Below are 22,663 nucleotides of genomic sequence, written 5' to 3' on the forward strand. Positions count from 1 at the left end.
AGTAGTACTAGATTCGAGTGCATGAACTAGTTTTACCTCTTCACCGTAAAAATTTAGGTGGTTTTTGAACAGCCGATCAATCCTATCTACGAGGGGGCCTGGGAAATAGTAAAAGATACAAATGCAGCGATGTCAGGAGCTCGGGAAGTAGAGAAAGGTTGGTTTCGAAGGAAGTTATACCTGAGGGCCGTAGGGATGTCGCAAGGTGGGCGGCGGGAGGCCAGATCTGCCCACACTACGGCAGCGAGGAAGAAGGGGTCGGAGGCCCTCCCTCGCCAGCGGTGCTTGGGACAGAATAGCATGGCGCGCTGATCGGGACGCGCCGGCGGTGGGTAAGATCCATCGCCGAGGACGACCGCATGAACATTGCACCTTCTCACCTTCCCTGACGGAGAGGATCCAGCTGGATCTGTGACCAGCGGTGAGCAGAGAGAGAGTGTGTGGCCACCACTGTCGTGTTTAGATCTGGAGAGGACGAGACAGTGTGAAGAGAGCAACACTAGCAAGCAAGCGCGGAGGCTCCTGCCTATATAGTGGAGTACTAGTTTTCTTTTGTCTACCGGAGCCGACTTGACCTTGTCAATGACTGTCGAGAAGTCTTCATGCACGTGCCCCGGAGGCGCAGTTGTCATCATTTTGATCTGAAGCATAGGATTATAACATATAACACGAAAAAATGCCACATCATAAGAAATCATAACCTCACTACCCAAAGGAGACAACGTGAATCCCGACGGACAAACTAGACGAGGATCAAAGCTCAAATTAAAGATAAACTCGTAGAAAAGGGGTCCATCGATAGATGTCCTAATTAACATAGCCGGCTTGACCTAGATGGCAACCTAGTAGTCTTGATGCATGTGCCCCCAATGACTAGCCCAACTCAGTTGTCACTGTTTAACCCTCGCAGTGATATGAAGCACATGACACCTAATTTTGCAAGATGGCAAGAAACCTTTTTTAGATTTCTCACCAGAACTACAGCCCTGTACAACACCGCCTGCATGATATGTAGATGATAGCCAATCCAGGCGTGTCTGCTAGAGTCTGGTCACATGTATGGACAAACTGATCTTCCGTGTCTTGCAGGGATCGTCCATGCACTAACGTAGTACAACACTTCTCTAGTACTATCGCTCGTCTCTCTCTTCTATTAACTCACCCGACTTGCGGGGCCGGGGAGTGTGCCTATGGTCGGTTCTCAATTGCGTCCCACATGTGTGTGCAAACGCAATATGACGCGCGTTCCATTCGGAGAGCAGCGTGCCAGACCGACCTACCATCTAGGGTGCGACGCGAACGCGACTGGCGTGCTGTATACTTTGTACATGTGTACCGCCGTTTTCTTGGGGCTTTGCTCCATGGCGCAATCCATGGATACAAAATTAGTATACTATAGTACTTAAAAGTCGAGGCAGGGGCTTTTCCTGTGTGGTAGGTGTCGGTGTCAAAACCGGCGGATCTCGGGTAGGGGGTCCCGAACTGTGTGTCTAAGGCTAATGGTAACAGGAGGCAGGGGACACGCCGTTTTACCTAGGTTCGGGCCCTCTCGATGGAGGTAATACCCTAATTCCTGCTTGATTGATCTTGATGATATGAGTGTTACAAGAGTTGATCTACCACGAGATCGTAGAGGCTAAACCCTAGAAGCTAGCCTATGATTATGATTGTTGTTGTCCTACGGACCAAACCCTCCAGTTTATATAGACATCGGAGGGGGCTAGGGTTACACAGAGTCTGTTACAGAGAAGGAAATCTACATATCCGAATATCCAAGCTTGCCTTCCACGCAAAGGAGAGTCCCACTCGGACACGGGGCGAAGTCTTCAATCTTGTATCTTCATAGTCCAACAGTCCGGCCAAAGTATATAGTCCGGCTGTCCGAGGACCCCTTAATCCATGACTCCCTCAGTAGCCCCTGAACCAGGCTTCAATGACGATGAGTCCGGCGTGCAGATTGTCTTCGGCATTGCAAGGCGGGTTCCTTCTCTGAATACTTCGTAAAAGATTTAGAACACAAGGATCGTGTCCGGCTCTGCAAAACATATTCCACATTCCACCATAGAGAGTATAATATTCCACAAATCGAATCTGCGGATAGCTTTTTATAGCATGACATCATGCCATGGTTCGGTCATTATTCGAACCGTTTTTCACAACCAGCTACCGCACGTAATGCGAGGCGGTTTCCTTGACACGTCTTGTCAAAGCAGAGATCGTGTCCCCTTATCATGGGATTCTCATCAATACGGGTATGGGTAACCCAACCACGCCATCAATCGTGGCGCTTGGGAAATAAGCGATCTTAACGGGCAAGTGGGGAGGTGCACAGTTTCTACCGCCTTTATAAAGAGATAAGGATTCTCCTCTTTCACCCATGCCTACTTCCTTCTTCGCTCATCCATTCTCGCATGCTCGAGCTCCAGCGCCCCAGTTCTCACCTTATCCGCACAGCCAAACATCTCAGGAGCGGGAGGCAAGTGGGTGGCCTCCTCTGTCAAGGAGGAGGACATTACGAAGCTCCGGACGGCCGGATACTTGGCCGCTGATATTGTGCACCGGCTCCCGAACGCAGGGCAGATCATTCCGACTCCGGGGCCCCATGACAGGGTCGTGTTCCTCGCCCACTTCATTTGTGGACTGGGATTCCCCCTCCACCCATTTGTCCGCGGGCTCATGTTCTATTACGGGCTGGATTTTCATGATCTGGCCCCTAACTTCATCCTCAACATCTTGGCGTTTATCGTCGTGTGCGAGGCTTTTCTCCGCATCAGGCCCCACTTCGGCCCGTGGCTAAAGATCTTCAACACGAAGCCGAAGATAGTGGTCGGCCAGCAGGCGGAGTGTGGTGGCGCCATGGTGGGCAAGATGCCCAGCGTCACCTGGCTCGAAGGCTCCTTTGCGGAGACTGTGAAGGGGTGGCAATCGGGGTGGTTCTACATCACCGAGTCGTGCGAGGCCAACTGGGTGGCGGCCCCTAAATTCCGATCTGGCATCCCTGTGCGGCTCACTTCCTGGAAGAAGAAGGGCCTAGCCTGGGGCGCATACGCGGAGCTGACCGGACTCCAGAACTGCGTCAAAAACATGATAACCAAGAATATCAAGCTGGTCAATGTGGTCCAGGTCATGCTATTTCGCCGGATTCTCCCGTGTCAGAGACAGGCATTCAACCTGTGGGAGTTCAACGCGGCCCAACACCAGACACTACAAGAGCTCTTCGACACGACGTACAAAGACGTCTGGAAGGTGTTGTTCAAGGCCAGTGAAGTCCCTCCTCCCACTTCCGGGGACCACAGCGCCAATCACCACGCCAATACGGTAAGCATTCTTCATCTCGCAAGATGTGCCTTTCCTCAGTATATTCGTGAGAGCAACTTAAGCCACCGTACTGATCTAATAGGAATACGTGGTGACGGCCGAGCGGATCAACTATCCGGCTCCGTTGCCTAAAAATCCAGCAACCGCTCACGCGCCAGTTGCTCCTCCAGTGGTTTAGGACAAGGATGCTGCTGGGGATGGATGGGGGCATGCAAATTGGGGAGACAATGATGAGGAGCTCCCACAACAGCCCCAACCTGCACTGCCAGAACAGGATCAGATTTCAATTGTCATTGATCAGCCGGAGGGCTGTGTGTCTGTGGAGCAACATGTGGAAATTCTGTTGGAGGATCATAATGAGTTGCAACAAGAACACCAGTTATAAGGTAATGTGCAGCAGCCTGTTGAGGACAATCCTTTAGCAATTGTTCCATATCATCCTCCTGTTGTTCAGTAGCATTAGATAATAATTGGTATGGCAAGGATTGTGGCTGGGCCACCTCTACCTCCAGAGATGATCTGGAAGAGATCTTTTGAGAACCTTCTGCCTAAGTTTGTTGTCAAGAAGGTGCCGAGACCAATCTTCTTCAAGCCACTTGGGATAGTAACTTACTCCAAGCGCACATGGACCATTGCCTTTGATGATTCACAAAGGAGCTCTTCTTTGGTTCCGAGTTTGTCTAACAGCTTGGTTCTGCGGAGGCCTTTTGTGGCTAAGCGCCCTGTTGCCAGAGCTCTTTTTGGAAGTTCTTCTGAAGAAGTTTTCACTGATAATGTCAATGTGGGAGTGGATATGGATGTGTCTGGTGAATTGCAAGCAGAAAATGTAGTGCCTGGAGGCCTGGAGGAGATCTCTTCTTCTTCTGTGGTTTTTGCTTCTGCGCAGGTCAAGGACAAGAAGCACACAAGAAGAAAGAAACCAGTGGCCCCTTTGGTGGATACTTCTGTTATAAGATGTACAAGAAGCGCGGCAAAACTTGATGGGTTTAAACCCGTCAGTTTTGAGCAGCTTTCTTTTCAGCCCACCAAGAGGCGTCCAAGGTCCAAGCCCATCCAAGAGACGGCCCAGCCCAAGCCTGAAGATGTTCCTCCGCCAACACCTATCAATGTTCCTCCGCCAACGCCTATCAATGCTGGTGATAATGCCAACACCTCTGAAGATGTTCCTCTGCCAACGCCTATCAATGTTCTGCAAGCAATCGGTGCAGAGCTGGAGATCGACCCTAATCTTCTATCCAAGGAGAAGCTTATGGCTAATCCCAAAGATGATTCCTCATCCAGTGGTGTTTAAATGTTGCCGCTTATCTCTTTCGATAGGTGTAGTGAGCCTGTTAAATTCGCTGTTGTTATGTTATTTCTGAACTTTATGCACTGCACTCTGGTCTGGATGAATTTTGTCTATTATGGCGTGGTTTGTGTGGCATTATATGTCATGCAATGGCTGATATTTTGTTTCAGGTTATATTATGAATCAAAGATCTAGGCGTAATTGGAAGGTTCTTTGTTGGAATGTTCGTGGCCTAAACTCTGAACCTCGACAACATTCTGTCAGAGAGAAAATTTCTAAAAGTCAGTGTGCGATTGCCTGCTTGCAAGAAACTAAGTTAACTGATTGCTCCCGTTCTTTAGTTAAGGCAATATGTCCTATGGGCTTTGATTAGTTTATTGAATCACCCTCGAGAGGGGCCTCAGGTGGGATTCTAATAGTTTGGTGTTCTGATGTTTTTAAGGGTGTTTTAATTGAAGTTAAGCCCTTTGGAATTGTCATCAGTTTTACCTTGGAGCATAATAACAAGCAGTGGTTCTTAGTTAATGTGTATGGGCCCTGCCAGGGTGAGATGAGGGACAACTTTGTTAATTGGTTGTATAATCTGCAAGTGGAACCTGAACAAAATTGGTTGGTAGTGGGAGACTTCAATTTCATCAGATCCATGGAAAATAGAATTTTACCAGGAGGGGATGTTAATGATATTTTTATCTTTAACGAGATCATTGGTCATTTAGGACTGCTTGAGCTTCCACTAAAAGGTAGAAGATTCACCTGGTCTAACATGCAGGATATCCCACTTCTGGAACAACTTGACTGGTTTTTTACTTCTGCTAGCTGGATAAATCATTATCCCATGACACAAGTGGCTCCTCTTGCGAGAACAGCGTCTGATCATGTTCCTTGTGTTATCTCTATCAGCACCTCAATTCCTAAAGCCCATATTTTCAGGTTTGAAAACTATTGGGTGCATCAGCCTGGTTTCATGGATTGTGTGAGGGAGGTTTGGAACAAGCCTTCGCATAAGCACCATATTTCTGCAGTTATTATGGACAAATTGAAATCCTTGAGGTTTGCTTTAAAGAAATGGCAGAAGGGGCTTTCACACATTAAATCTTTAATTTAAAAGTGCAATTGGGTAATTTTATGGCTGGATGATTTAGAGGATTGGAGGCCTTTGTCCATACCAGAGAAAAACTTCAGGAAGTTATGTAAGTTGCATCATGAGCACCTTTTGCATTTGCAGTTTTTATACTGGAGAAAAAGGTGCACAATCAGATATATCAAGGTGGGAGAAGAGAACTCAAAGTTCTTCCAGGCCATGGCAACAGAGAGATATAGAAAAAATTCTATTGCTAGCCTGCACTTGTCTGATGGGACAGTTTCTTCAGATCATGGGGAGATTGCTGAGGAATTTTTGGTTACTTTCAAGGGCAGAATGGGAACCCTTAAACCAATTGTTTTGGGGAATGACATCCTATCTTTAATTCCAAGAATTCAAGGTCTTGAGGTGCTCACAAAACCTTTTCATTTGAATGAGATTGAAAAGGTCATAAAAGAAATGCCAATTGACAAAGCACCTGGGCCACATGGTTTTAATGGTCTGTTTATGAAGAGATGATGGCCAATTATATCAGCTAACTTTATTCAGTTGGTCAATGAGTTTCATGCTGGAACTGTGATTTTGGAAAATCTCAATGAAGCTTTTATAACTTTAATCCCAAAAAAGCAATCACCTGAGGGTGTGGGAGATTTTAGGCCAATCTCTTTGACAAGTGTAGGACTAAAGTTTCTGACAAAACTGGCTGCCAATAGGTTTCAGGAGGAAATCACCAAATGTGTGCATAAGAATCAGTATGGCTTCATTAATTCAAGGACAATTCAGGATTGTATTGCATGGACTTTTGAGTATATTCACCAATGCAATCAGTCTAGGAAGCCAATTCTTTTGTTTAAGCTTGATTTTGAAAAAGCTTTTGACTCAATTTAGCATGAGGCAATCTTGAGAATTCTTGTGGCAAAGGGATTTGATAGCAAATGGATCGCATGGATTCAACAACTGTTAACTTCTGCAACATCCTCAATCCTGTTAAATGGTGTGCCTGGAAAGCATTTTAAGTGCAAATGTGGTGTTAAGCAAGGAGATCCTATCTCTCCTTTGCTCTTTGTTATTGCTGCTGACCTTTTACAAACCATGATCATCTTCTGCTTAGAGGGCAGCTTGTTTTGCCATTGGCAACACATGATCCTTTTTATCCTGTGGTTCAGTATGTTGATGACACCTTGCTGTTTGTAAATGTTGACCTAGCTCAGTTGGAGGCTCTTAAAACAGTGCTAAAGTCCTTTTCATTGGCAACTGGGTTACAAATCAACTTTCATAAGTCTTCAGTGTACCCCATCAATGTGGAAGACTCAGTTGCTTCTGCACTTGCAGCTTTCTTTGGCTGTCAGTTAGGCTCTATGCTTTCACTTATTTGGGACTGCCTGTTGGAACCACTAGACCAAAAATTGTTGACTTGCTCCCTTTGGTGGATTGCATGGAAAGGAGGATAACTGCTAGTTCCTGGTTTTTACCTCAAGGTAGTAGACTGCAGTTAGTAAATTCAGTGATATCGTCATTGCCAATATTCTTTCTTTGCAGTCTATCTTTACCACAGGGCATTCTAAAACAGCTAGAAAGGATTCAAAGGCAGTGCCTCTGGAGGAAATATGGTCAGGAAAAGGGTCATTCTTTGGCTGCTTGGCCCCTTGTCTGCAGGCCCAAGATGAAGGGTGGACTTGGAATTCTGAATTTGGGATTGCAAAATGATGCTCTGTTACTTAAGTCCCTGAATAAATTCTATAACAAAGCTGATGTGCCTTGGGTCAGTCTGGTGTGGGATTCATACTACTATCAAAGAGTTCCACATGACACTATTCTATGTGGCTCTTTTTGGTGGAGGGACATCTGTAAGTTAGTGGACAAATATCGAGCTGTAACATCTGTATCTGTTGGCAAAGGAGATTTTTTGCTTTTTTGGTCTGATCATTGGGAGATTGGACAATCTTGTATCCCTCTACAAGAAAGGTTTCCAAGGCTTCATTCTTTTTGCCTTCAGAAGAACCTTTCTGTTAAGGAAGTGATACAGGTAGGAAATGTGCAACAAATGTTTTCTTTGCCTTTGTCTGAACTGGCTTTTAGGGAGTTCAATCAGCTTACAAATTTGTTGTCTGGTAGGCAATTGGACAATGATTGTGATGACATGTGGACTTGGAGACATGGGAAAAAGGGTGAATATTCTGCAAAGAAGTACTATGAGTTTGTACACCAGCCTGTCATTGCCAATCCAATACTGAGCTAGGTTTGGAAGAGTTGCTGTACAATGACAGTTAAAATGTTTCCATGGTTGGTTATTATGGATAGAGTAAACACCAAGGATATGATTCAACGAAGACATTGGAAAATTAATGATGGACCTAGTTGTGTCCTCTTCCCTACTGGAGTACTTGAGGATAGGAATCACCTATTCTTCCAGTGCAATTTCAGTATGATGATCTGGAACTTTCTGCAAGTGTCCTGGTTGAATAACAATGATATGGTCCAAATTGCCTTACATGCAAGGAAGGAATTTGATAAACCATTTTTTGTAGAGGTGGTTTTTATGGCCTGGTGGAATATCTAGAAAGTGCGAAATGACAAGGCTTTCAGACATGTCCATCCAACTTTTAGGCAATGGATAAATGGGTTCATTCATGATATTACTCTACTCTCACACAGGATCAAGGCAAGATATAACGATGCTCTACTTAAATAGATTGATTTTCTGCCTCCTTGAAGATCCACTCCCGTTGTAACTTCTTTTCTTTCTTAGTTTGTAGCTTTGTTTCTTTCTTAGAGTACTGTATAGTCTTTTCGTTTTCTCTTTCTTTTGTTCCCCTTCTTGAGGAACTTTGTTGTTACTTCCTGTTCTTTATTAATAAAATACTGTGGGGTGTAAGCCCTGCAGTCTTCAAAGTCAAAAAAAACCACTCTCCTGACAAAGATGCTGGTTCCGGCGCCCTATGAGGTGCCGAAGAAGAAGGCCAAGAAGAAGACCACGGGGACCAGGAAAAGTCTCTTGCGCGAGGTGGTGCTGGACTCATCGTCCGAAGACACCGAGGCGCACTCCTCCAACGACAATGAGGAGGAGGAGGAGGAAAACCCTCTCCCCCAAACCGATGGGGAGAAGAAAAGGAAGGTCGCCCCTTCCGAGGAGGCTGAAGGGTCCAAGAAGGGAAGGACCCTCCCTCCGGACCACTCCACAACCGCCGCCTACAGCGAGGAGGAGTGGCTACCCAGGGCCAAGCCCCTGGCGAAGTCGTAAGTATCCGGATGCCATAATACCTTTTGCATGTTCTTAGCTTTACTTACTATGTGAAGATTTGCTTGTGCAGTCCGCCCAAAGCTCACATCGACTTGTCCTCCTCGGATGGGTCCTTGAGCTCGTGGGAGATGAATAGCTATTCACTCCCGACGGCTTCCACTCCCGGCCCACGGATGACACCGAGGTGTTATCTCAGAGGATACCAGGCCAGGAGGAGGTAGTCCTGGAGACGCCTCAAGGCGAGACTCCCGATGCCGGGCTCATAGGGGGAAAGATCCCCATGGATTCGGATGATGGGGGCCACAGTAGGCTTGGCCCCCAGCCGGATACTGCTCAGGGACCTCCAGTGGTTCCGGATTCAGGCAGGCAGCCACCCGCCCAGGGGGGCGAGCCGTCTGTGCTGATGACCTCTGTCCATCCATAGGCATCGGATAACCTGGTGGAAGCACTTCAGAGCACTTCCCTTGATGAAGGACACCGTACTCTTATGAGTACGGTGATTACGAAGGTTCAGTCCGCCAAGAGCGGATTGACCGAAGCCTGCGCCAGCCTCTTGATAGGCTTTGAGGTAAGTATTTTAAATTATGAGAAAGTATCATAGTGTAGACAGTAGCCCCTGATGCTCGGTTTGGTGTTCAGGAAGAGAAGCCGAACAGAGGATCAAATATTATTCCTAGGAGTCTAACCATATTATGTCTTTGTGAATAAGCAGGTGTTGTTGCTGGCCGCCGCCGCCACTACAGAGGTCTCCAGACTGAGGTGGAGCCTGGGGCGGGCCGAAGAAGAGCTCGGCCTCGTGAAGAGGCAGCTCGAGGATAACAAAGGTAAGCAATGCCCCGTCTAAATGTTATATAAAGGAAAAAAAATCGTGGATGCCAATAGAAGCATGATAAATTTTACTAGGGGCCATGACCGATGTGGCGGCCCTTAAGAAGGCGCTGTCCGAGGCCGAAAACAAAGCGGCCAAGGAGCGCACCGAGCGCGAAAAACAAGAGGCGCGAGTTGATGAGGTCCAGCAAGAGCTTCAGGACTTCGTCAAAAAATTCGAGTCCTTGGAGTGTGACTCCAAGATGCAAGAGTCGGAGCTTGCGAAGGCCCGTCAGAGCGCTTTAGACGCCAAGGCCGAAGCCTAGAAGGCCCTCCAGGAAATTGAGGCAGCCTAGAAGATAGCTGTGGGTAAGGCTTTGATTATGAAAAGCAAGCATGTGAAGGAGACTTTCCTTTTACTTACCCGAATTTAGAGCTCTCCAGGAGCATTCGCAGATCTACCGCGCAAGATCTCTGATGACGCAGAGTTCTACCGGGCTGAGGAGGGGAGCTCGACGGAGAAGCTGTTTTGGTCCCAGTATATTGGGGCCGAACATCCGATGCCCTTGAGCGACCAGCTAAATCAATTGGTCGAACTTCACAAGGCGGCCGAACTGGACATGAAGGACTTCATAGTCTGGCTATGGCCTGGCGAGCCCCTGCCCAGCAGCTACTTCGGCTTTGTCAAACGGATGGTGAATGCCTGTCCGCAACTTGAAGTCGTTAAGCAATCCGTCTGCATTGAGGGTGCATGCAGGGCCTTGTCCCGTGCGAAGGTGCACTGGGGGAAGATGGACGCCGAGAAGCTGGTGACAGAGGGGCCGTCGAAGGGCAAGGAGCATCGCCACCCCGAACAGTACTATGACAATGTCATTAAGGGTGCCCGCCTTGTGGCGGATGAATGTACGAAGCATGTGATATTTGAATGAATGTAATCATGTCATCCTGTAATATGAAAACCAGTTCATGTGCGCTATGTAGCGCGTGTTAATTTAAAATGTTACCTTTTGTGCGGTCGTTTAAAATATCTTGAGAGTTGGCCAGTCGTCGGCTTCCACCCCCATGTAACTAGTACTGGGGTGTTCGGGATAAATATAAACACTCTTTATCCAAGTTTTTGGTCCTTTTAAGGAGGTGTTTAGCACCACGAACGAGGCAATCGGACTATACGGCTTTATCGCCCTCACTTAGCCTTAGAAGTCTACAATTTTAAATTTTGGCGAAGCCCCTAGTATCCGGAAAGCCGGACTCGGGGCGCTATACACGCCTAAATCGGACGAGGCTGATTCCTCGCCTGAAGCGGAAAAACTCTTTAAGGATTTGAGACCTCTCGAACAGCGACCAGCTCTCGCCTTATCATGTCAATCAATTTTCGGCTTTCTCTACTAAGGTGCTTGTCCGGAAGAACCGGGACACAATCGCAGTAGTTCTCCTTGCCTACCTTAGCCCATATAGCAGAACGTAAGGTACCAAAACATAGGAGCCGGGAAAACCCAACTATTGACCCAAGACATGATTCGGAGCTGATGCGTATAATGCTATAAGTTCGGGGTGCCGCACTGTCAAAAGTGTTCGGACTTGTATTGCCAAGTTATGGGGTACTGAAGCCCCTGGCAAACTGGTCGTGCAAAAATGCACGGGTATAGTAAGTAAGCAGTAAGGAAAAAGGGGCAAATAAACTTAACAGAAAGCTGACGTTGTATACTATTTTCCCTTGTTATTCAAATAATACGTCAAAGCGTACATATACAAGTAGTGCGATAAGCAGAATAGGACTGCTTGACACATCATGATCAGGAGCGGGTGGTATGCGGGTATGTAAATAGGTATAACGATCGTTATCAGAGACCACCTGAGGATTCCCTTGTTTGCCAGAGCTTCTTGTCCTCCTAGTGTGTCTGTCCCGCTATGTGTCCGATAGCCGCTCCTTCGGAAGAGCCTACTAAAGATAGGGACCTGAAAGAAAAAGGGGGTGCAAAAATGCGTGTGTCCTGGGGCGGTCGAACCGCATTGTGGACCGTGTTATGGCCGTACCTCCGCCTATGCCCAAGGTATTTTAAGTGCGTAGTTGTGTACGCACGGCACAAATTTCACCATTTGACTGGGACTAGGGCGGAAGCGGATTGCTAGTCGAGCTCTGGGCGTGCTGGGTGATCCTGTTGCGGAGCACTCCGGACTCGCTTGACAGTATCCGGGTTATTGATCGTCGAGTTGGCTGTTTGCCTAAGAAGGCTGTTTTGTACTTCCGCCGCGAGGGCCGCAGTGTGCTCCTCCGTGCGGAGCGAGTGCTCTGTGTTTTCATTAACTGTAATAACCCTGCAAGGTCCTGGCATTTTGAGCTTAAGATATGCATAATGCGGTACCGCATTGAATTTGGCAAATGCGGTTCGTCCGAGCAGTGCATAATAGCCACTGCCGAAGGGGACGATGTCGAAGATTAACTCCTTTCTTCGGAAATTGTCTGGAGATCCGAAGACCACTTCCAATGTGATTGAGCCCATACAACAGGCCTCCACACCGGGTATGACACCCTTGAAGCTGGTTTTTGTGGGCTTGATCCTTGAGGGGTCGATGCCCATTTTGCACATTGTATCCTGATAGAGCGGGTTAAGGCTACTGCCACCATCCATGAGGACTCGTGTGAGGTGGAATCCGTCAATGATGGGGTCAAGGACCAATGCGGCTGAACCGCCATGACGGATACTGGTAGGATTGTCCCTGCGATCGAAAGTGATCGGACAAGAGGACTATGGGTTGAATTTTGGGGCGACTGGCTCCATCGCATAGACGTCCCTTAGTGCACGCTTCCGTTCCCGCTTGGGGATATGGGTTGCGTATATCATATTCACTTTTTTCTCCTGGGGAGGGAATTTCTTCTGTCTTCCCGTGTTTGGCGGTCGGGGCTCCTCGTCATCGTTGCTATGCACCCCCTTTTCCTTGTTTTCAGCATTCAGCTTGCCAGCCTATTTAAACACCTAGCATTCCTTGTTGGTGTGGTTGGCTGGTTTATCGAGGGTGCCGTGAATTTGACATGAGCGATCGAGTATGCGGTCCAAACTGGATGAGCCCAGACTGTTTCTTTTGAATGGTTTTTTCTGCTGTCCGGATTTAAAGCCTCTGAATCCGGCATTGACTGCCGTGTCTTCGGCGTTGTCGCGATTATTGCGACGCTTATGTCTATTCCGTCACGGCTTGCCGTTGCTATCCCTGGCGTCTAAATTGCCTGAGTTTTTGAGTGTGATGTTGCTACGAGCCAGCCAGCTGTCCTCGCCCGCGCAGAAGTGGGTCATGAGTGTCATGAGGGCTGCCATGGACTTTGGCTTATCTTGACCGAGATGTCGGGCGAGCCATTCGTCGCGGATGTTGTGCTTGAAGGCCACTAAGGCCGCTAAGAATTTCCTAGCTGACTCTCCGGGCTACTGGGTTATGTGACTTAAGTCATTAGCATCCGGTGGCCACACGTAACTGCCCTGGAAGTTATCAAGGAATGCGTCTTCCAGATCCTCCCAACTGCCAATGGAGCTTGTTGGCAGGCTATTAAGCCAATGTCGAGCCGGTCCTTTGAGCTTAAGTGGTAGGTACTTTATGGCATGTAAGTCATCGCCGCGGGCCATGTGGATGTAGAGAAGAAAATCTTCAATCCATATCGCAAGGTCTGTTGTGCCGTCATATGATTCAATGTTTACGGGTTTAAACCCTTCGGGGAATTCATGATCCATAACTTCATCAGTGAAGCATAGGGGGTGTGCGGCGCCTCTATGCCGGGCTACACCCCGACGTGTTTCAAATGAATCCGGTCTATTGTATTCGGCCCGGCCGGACTTTGGTTTATTGTATCCGGCGTGAAGGTCATTGTCACGTCTTGTGGCGCGCCCCCGTGATCCGTAGATCAATCTTGACTATCCTGCTTTGTTTTCCAATACATCTTGCAGGTCCTCCGTGTAGCCCCGGGCCTTAGTGTTATTGTTTGATTGGCCACGGGGTGCGGTCTGGACTTCGGGCTGGTACGCCATTTTGTCGCGGCCACAGGGTGGCCAATCAGTCGCATCATGCACTTGTAGCGTGGGTTTTAAAGACTCCTGCTTGAGTTGAGGTAGCAGCCTGTGCTTTAGGTAGCTTTTGCTAGGGCGTTTGAGTCTGTATTCCTCGGCAGCCAGGACCTCGGTCCATCTGTTAGTTAGCAGATCTTGATCAGCTTGAAGCTGTTGCTGCTTTTTCTTTAGGCTTTTTGCAGTGGCTATAAGCCGGCGTTTGAAGCGCTCCTGCTCGACAGGATCCTCAGGCACGATGAATTCTTCGTCTCCAAGGCTCATTTTGTCTTTGAAGAGAGGCATGTAATTATTGTCCTTTGATTCTCCATCAGTTGCCTGTTCTTTAGTGCTAGCTTGCCCATTCTCTTGCTTGGCCTGCTCGAAGCCTGGCTGGGCAGGATTGTCTTTGTCTTCGGCACCATCCGGATTGTTATCTCTTGTGCCGGCATCACTATTTTTGCTATGGCAGGGCCTGGAGCGATGCCTATGACGCCGGTGTCTAGATTGCTTCCCCAAGGGGTTATCTTCTGTTGCCTCATCGCCATTGTTTTCTTTAGGGGTGTCCACCATATAAATATCATATGATGAGGTGGCGGTCCAGCGCCCTGTAGGTGGTGGTTCCTGTTCTTCTCCTGCATCGTCGTCCATACCGTCGATGTCTTCGGAGTCGAAGTCAAGCACGTCGGTTAAGTCATCAACTGTGGCTATAAAGTGGGTGGTGGGTGGGAGACAAATTTCTTCGTCGTCCGCTCCCCACTCGAGGTAGACATAGTTCGGCCAAGAATCTCTTGACAAGGAAAGAGACTTTAATGAGTTCAGCACATCACCCAAGGGCGAGTGCTAAAAAATATCCACGGTGGGGAACTCCATGACCGGTGCCCAATCAGATTCAATAGGCACGGACGCACGCGGTTCGGATCCTCTGGCCGAAGACGAGTCTGAGGGTCCGATGACACCACCCTCACAGGAGGTGGCATCAGTGTTCGGCTCCAACGCTGATGAGTGTGCGGCTTCCATGGCGGGGTCCATCCACCCGCCCTCGGATGGCACGATCTGCTCCGGATTGATTCCCGGTGCCACTGCAGGCGTGATCTCCCGAATACTGTCCGACGGCAGATCAAAGTCATGCCCGCCGTGACCGTTCGGCTTGTGATATCTACTACACAACCTTCTTCTTGTAGATGTTATTGGGCCTGCAAGTGCACAGGTTTCTAGGACAGTAGCAAATTTCCCTCAAGTGGATGACCTAAGGTTTATCAATCCGTAGCAGCCGTAGGATGAAGATGGTCTCTCTCAAACAACCCTGCAACCAAATAACAAAGAGTCTCTTGTGTCCCCAACACACCCAATACAATGGTAAATTGTATAGGTGCACTAGTTCGGCGAAGAGATGAAGATACAAGTGCAAAATAGATAGTAGATATAGGTTTTTGTAATCTCAAATAATAAAAACAGCAAGGTAACAAGTGGTAAAAGTGAGCGTAAACGGTATTGCAATGATAGGAAACAAGGCCTAGGGTTCATACTTTCACTAGTGCAAGTTCTCTCAACAATAATAACATAGATAGATAATATGACAAGCCCTCAACATGCAACAAAGAGTCACTCCGAAGCCACTAATAGCGGAGAACAAACGTAGAGATTATGGTAGGGTACGAAACCACCTCAAAGTTATTCTTTCGGATCAATCTATAAAAGAGTTCGTACTAGAATAACACATTAAGACACAAATCAACCAAAACCCTAATGTCACCTAGATACTCCATTGTCACCTCAAGTATCCGTGGGCATGATTATACGATATGCATCACATAATCTCATATTCATCCAACCAACACAAAGTACTTCAAAGGGTGCCCCAAAGTTCCTATCGGAGAGTCAAGAACGTGTGCCAACCCCTATGCATAGGTTCCCAATGTCACGAAACCCGCAAGTTGATCACCAAAACATACATCAAGTGGCACATGATATCCCATTGTCACCACAGATAATCACGGTAAGACATACATCAAGTGTTCTCATAAAAGACTCAATCTAATAAGATAACTTCAAAGGGGAAACTCAATTCATCACAAGAGAGCAGAGGGGGAGAAACATCATAAGATCCAACTACAATAGCAAAGCACGGGATACATCAAGATCATGCCATAGAGGAAACACGAGAGAGAACATGAGAGAGAGAGATCAAACACATAGCTACTGGTACATACCCTCAGCCCTGAGGGTGAACTAGTCCCTCCTTGTCATGGATAGCGCCGGGATGATGAAGATGGCCTCTGGTGATGGGATCCCCTCGGGCAGGGTGCCGGAACAGGGTCCCGATTGGTTTTTGGTGGCTACAGCGGCTTGCGGCGGCGGAACTCCCGATCTATATTCTGTTCTGGAAGTTTTAGGGTATATTGGTATATATAGGAGGAAGAAACATGTCAGGGGAGCCACAAGGGCCCCACGAGGGTGGAGGGCGCGCCCAGGGGGGGTGGGCGCCCCCTACCTCGTGCCTTCCTTGTTTCTATCTTGACGTGGACTCCAAGTCTCCCGGGTTGCTTTCCTTCCAAAAATAACTTCTCCAGCTGATTCCGTTTCGTTTTGACTCCGTCTGATATCCCTTTTCCTCGAAACACTGAAATAGGCATAAAACAACAAATCTGGGTTGGGCCTCCGGTTAATAGGTTAGTCCCAAAAATAATATAAAAGTGGATAATAAAGCCCAATATTGCCTAAAACAGTAGATAAAGTAGCATGGAGCAATCAAAAATTATAGATACGTTGGAGACGTATCAAGCATCCCCAAGCTTAATTCCTGCTCGTCCTCGAGTAGGTAAATGATAAAAAAGAATTTTTGATGCGGAGTGATACGTTGGCATAATTTCAATGTAAATCTTCTTAATTGTGATATGAATATTCACATCCGAAAGATTCAAGACAAAAGTTCATATTGACACAAAAATAATAATACTTCAAGCATACTAATCAAAGCAATCATGTCTTCTCAAAATAACATGGCAAAAGAAAGTTCATCCCTACAAAATCATATAGTTAGGCTATGCTTCATTTTCATCACACAAAGATGTTCCCAACTTCTATACCCCCGATGACAAGCCAAGCAATTGTTTCATACTTAAATAATCTCAAACTTTTTCAACCTTCACGCAATACATGAGCGTGAGCCATGGATATAGCACTATGGGTGGAATAGAATATGACGATGGGGATTGTGTGGAGAAGACAAAAAAGGAGAAAGTCTCACATTGACGAGGCTAATCAACGGGCTATGGAGATGCCCATCAATTGATGTCAACATGAGGAGTAGGAATTGCCATGCAATGGGTGCACTAGAGCTATGAATGTTCAACAAAAGAAAACTAGTGGGTGTGCATCTAACTCGCTTGCTCACAAAGACCTAGGGCATTTTGAGGAAGCCCATCATTGGAATATACAAGCCAAGTTCTATAATGAAAAATTTCGACTAGTATAAAAAGACAACTTATGAGACTCACTACATGAAGAACAAGGTGCTACTTTGAAGCACAATATATGAGACTCACTACATGAAGAACAAGGTGCTACTTTGAAGCACAAGTGTGGAAAAAGAGATAGTAGCATTGCCCTTTTCATTTATTTTCTTTTTTTCTTTTTCTCTTTTTTTGGGCCTTTCTCTTTTTTTTGGCCTGTCTTTTTTTTCTTTTTTTGGGCAATGCTCTAATAATGATGATCATCACACTTCTATTGATTACAACATAAGGATTACAACTCGAAACTTAGAACAAGATATGACTCTATATGAATGCCTTCGGCAGTGTACCGGGATGGTGCAATGAATCAAGAGTGACATGTATGAAAAATAATGCATGGTGGCTTTGCCACAAATACGATGTCAACTACATGATCATGCAATGGCAATATGACAAAAGTAATGTATGTCATGAATATGATGATGGAAGGAATGGTGGAAAGTTGCATGGCAATATATCTTGGAATGGCTATGGAAATGCCATAATAGGTAGGTATGGTTGTTGTTTTGAGGAAGATATAGGGAGGTTTATGTGTGATAGAGCGTATCATATCATGGGGTTTGGATGCACCGGCGAAGTTTGCACCAACTCTCAAGGTGAGAAAGGGCAATGCACGGTACCAAAGAGGCTAGCAAAGGCGGAAAGGTAAAAGTGTGTATAATCCATGGACTCAACATTAGTCAAAAGAACTCATATACTTATTGCAAAAATTTAGAAGTCATCAAAAATCAAGTACTACGCGCATGCTCCTAGGGGGATAGGTTGGTAGAAAAAGACCATCGCTCGTCCCCGACCGCCACTCATAAGGATGCACAAGCCAGGTACACTTCATGTTTCAAATTTGTTACACAATTTTAACCATATGTGCATGCTACGGGACTTGCAAACTTCAACACAAGCATTTCTCAAATTCACAATTATTCAACTAGCACGACTTTGATATTATCACCTCCATATCTCAAAACAATTATCAAGCATCAAACTTATCTTAGTATTCAATTCACTCAAAAGAAAGTTTCACATATCTTGAATACCAAGTATATTAATATTAAGCAAATTACCATGCTATTAACGACTTTCAAAATAATCTAAGTGAAGTATGAGAGTTCATCTATTTCTTCAAAATAAAACTACCACCATGCTCTAAAAGGTATAAGTGATGCACTAGAGCAAATGACAAACTACTCCGAAAGATATAAGTGAAGGTCAATGAGTAGCTAAATAACTATGCAACTATGCGAAGACTTTCTCTCATTTAATAATTTCAGATCTTGATACTTTATTCAAACAGCAAGCAAAGCTAAAGAAAACTACATTGCAAGGATAGCACAACTCATGTGAAGAAGCAAAAACTTAGGCTCAACCGATACTAACCGATAGTTGTTGAAGAAGAAAGGTGGGATGCCTACCGGGGCATCCCCAAGCTTAGATGCTTGATACTTCTTGAAATGTTATCTTGGGGTGCCTTGGGCATCCCCAGGCTTGAGCTTTTGTGTCTCCTTAATTCCTCTCATACTGTGGTTTCTCTTTTTATCAAAAGCTTCATTCACAACAAACTCAACAAGAACTCGTGAGATAGGTTAGTATAAACCAATGCAAAACCTTATCATTTTCTACTGTAACAAATCACTAACATTATTATTCAACATTTAATACTAAATGCCTCTTCATATTTAATACTCCTATCCTCAAATAGAATCATTAATTAAGCAAACATATGCAAACAATGCAGCCATAACAGCAATCTGCCAAAACAGTACAGTCTGTAAAGAATTCAAGAGTATCAATACTTCGCTGATTCCAAAAATTATGAACTAAAATTCCCACTGTAATAAATTTATCAGAGCTCAATATGAAAAAAGATTCAACATTATACCATTCTCTGACTTTTCTAGGGAATTTTTGCAACAGCGGTAAACTTTCTGTTTTTCAAACAGCAACATGTATACTAGCAAAATAAGCATGACAAAGGCTATCCTTGACTTATTTATTGAAACTAAAGATACAAAACATTAATATAAATAGCAGAAAACTAATACTAACAAAATAAAATGACGCTCCAAGCAAAACACATATCAAGTGGTGAATAAAAATATAGCTCCAAGTAAAGTTACCAATGAACGAAGACGAAAGAGGGGATGCCTTCCAGGGCATCCCCAAGCTTAGGCTCTTGGTTGTCCTTGAATATTACATTGGGGTGCCTTGGGCATCCTCAAGCTTAGGCTCTTTCCACTCTTTATTCCATAGTCCATCGAATCTTTACCCCAAACTTGAAAACTTCACAACACAAAACTTAACAGAAAACTCGTGAGCTCCGTTAGCGAAAGAAAACAAAACACCACTTCAAGGTACTGTAATGAACTCATTCTTTATTTATATTAGTGTTAAACCTACTGTATTCCAACTTCTCTATGGTTTATAAACTATTTTACTAGCCATAGAGTCATCAAAATAAGCAAACAACACACGAAAAACAGAATCTGTCAAAAACAGAACAGTCTGTAGTAATCTGTATCAAACGTATACTTCTGGAACTCCAAAAATCCTACCAAATTAGGAAGTCCTAAGAAATTCGTGTACCAATCCATAGAAAAAAGAGTCAGATCAGAAGCACGTCTCCGTGAATTAAAAAAACTAATTTACTGAGTGCAAAAGTTTCTGATTTTCAGCAGGATCAACACAACTATCACCGTAAGCCATCCTAAAGGTCTTACTTGGCACTTTTTGAAACAAAAGCTATAAAACATGATTACTACAGTAGCATAATCATGTAGACACACAAAAACAGTAAGGATAAATATTGGGTTGTCTCCCAACAAGCTCTTTTCTTTAATGCCTTTTAGCTAGGCATGATGATGACAATGATGCTCACATAAAAGATAAGAATTGAAACATAACGGGAGCATCATCAAGCATATGACTAGTACATTTAAGTCTAACCCACTTCCTATGCATAGGGATTTTGTGAGCAAACAACTTATGGGAACGATAATCAACTAGCATAGGAAGGTAAAACAAGCATAGCTTCAAGATTTTAAGCACATAGAGAGGAAACTTGACATTATTGCAATTCCTACAAGCATATGTTCCTCCCTCATAATAATTTTCAATAGCAGCATGAATGAATTCAACAATGTAACCAGCACCTAAAGCATTCTTTTCATGATCTACTAGCATAGAAAATTTACTACTCTCCTCATAAGCAAAATTCTTCTCATGAATAGTAGTGGGAGCAAACTCAACAAAATAACTATCATATGATTGAAAATTAAGATCAAGATGACAAGTTTCATGGTTATCATTATTCTTTAAAGAATACATGTCATCACAATAATCATCATAGATAGGAGGCATGCTTTCATCATAGTAAATTTGCTCATCAAAGCTTGGGGGACAAAAAATATCATCTTCATCAAATATAGATTCCCCAAGCTTGTGGCTTTGCATATCATTAGCATCATGGATATTCAAGGAATTCATACTAACAACATTGCAATCATGCTCATCATTCAAATATTTAGTGCCAAAGAATTTAGAGATTTCTTCTTCTAGCACTTGAGCACAATTATCCTTTCCATCATACTCACGAAAGATATTAAAAAGGTGAAGCGTATGAGACAAACTTAACTCCATTTTTTGTAATTTTCTTTTACAAACTATACTAGTGCTAAAACAAGAAACAAAAAAGATTCAATTGCAAGATCTAAAGATATACCTTCAAGCACTCACCTCCCCGGCAATGGCGCCACAAAAGAGCTTAGTTGACGGGGTGTGAGTGAGTGCCCTTTACCTTTGCCTCCCCGGCAATGGCGCCAGAAAAGAGCTTGATGTCTACTACACAACCTTGTTCTTGTAGACGTTGTTGGGCCTGCAAGTGCACAGGTTTGTAGGACAGTAGCAAATTTCCCTCAAGTGGATGACCTAAGGTTTATCAATCCGTAGGAGGCGTAGGATGAAGATGGTCTCTCTCAAACAACCCTGCAACCAAATAACAAAGAGTCTCTTGTGTCCCCAACACACCCAATACAATGGTAAATTGTATAGGTGCACTAGTTCGGCGAAGAGATGAAGATACAAGTGAAAAATAGATAGTAGATATAGGTTTTTGTAATCTGAAATAATAAAAACAGCAAGGTAACAAGTGGTAAAAGTGAGCGTAAACGGTATTGCAATGATAGGAAACATGGCCTAGGGTTCATACTTTCACTAGTGCAAGTTCTCTCAACAATAATAACATAGATAGATAATATGACAAGCCCTCAACATGCAACAAAGAGTCACTCCGAAGCCACTAATAGCGGAGAACAAACGTAGAGATTATGGTAGGGTACGAAACCACCTCAAAGTTATTCTTTCGGATCAATCTATAAAAGAGTTCATACTAGAATAACACCTTAAGACACAAATCAACCAAAACCCTAATGTCACCTAGATACTCCATTGTCACCTCAAGTATCCGTGGGCATGATTATACGATATGCATCACATAATCTAAGATTCATCCAACCAACACAAAGTACTTCAAAGGGTGCCCCAAAGTTTCTATCGGAGAGTCAAGAACGTGTGCCAACCCCTATGCATAGGTTCCCAATGTCACGAAACCCGCAAGTTGATCACCAAAACATACATCAAGTGGCACATGATATCCCATTGTCACCATAGATAATCACGGCAAGACATACATCAAGTGGTCTCATAAAAGACTCAATCCAATAAGATAAATTCAAAGGGGAAACTCAATTCATCACAAGAGAGTAGAGGGGGAGAAACATCATAAGATCCAACTACAATAGCAAAGCTCGGGATACATCAAGATCGTGCCATAGAGGAAACACGAGAGAGAACACGAGAGAGAGAGAGAGATCAAACACATAGCTACTGGTACATACCCTCAGCCCCAAGGGTGAACTACTCCCTCCTCGTCATGGATAGCGCCGGGATGATGAAGATGGCCTCCGGTGATGGGATCCCCCTCCAGCAGGGTGCCGGAACAGGGTCCCGATTGTTTTCTGGTGGCTACAGAGGCTTGCGGCGGCGGAACTCCCGATCTATCTTCTGTTCCAGAAGTTTTAGGGTATATTGGTATATATAGGAGGAAGAAACACGTCAGGGAGCCAGGAGGGCCCCACGAGGGTGGAGAGCGCGCCTAGGGGGGTGGGCGCGCCCCCCTACCTCGTGCCTTCCTTTTTTCTTTCTTGACGTGGACTCCAAGTCTCCCGGGTTGCTTTCCTTCCAAAAATAACTTCTCCAGTTGATTCCGTTCCGTTTTGACTCCGTCTGATATCCCTTTTCCTTGAAACACTGAAATAGGCATAAAACAGCAAATCTGGGCTGGGCCTCCAGTTAATAGGTTAGTCCCAAAAATAATATAAAAGTGGATAATAA

This window comes from Triticum dicoccoides, chromosome 1B (genome assembly GCF_002162155.2).
Source record: "Triticum dicoccoides isolate Atlit2015 ecotype Zavitan chromosome 1B, WEW_v2.0, whole genome shotgun sequence".
In the NCBI taxonomy this organism is placed as follows: domain Eukaryota; kingdom Viridiplantae; phylum Streptophyta; class Magnoliopsida; order Poales; family Poaceae; genus Triticum; species Triticum dicoccoides.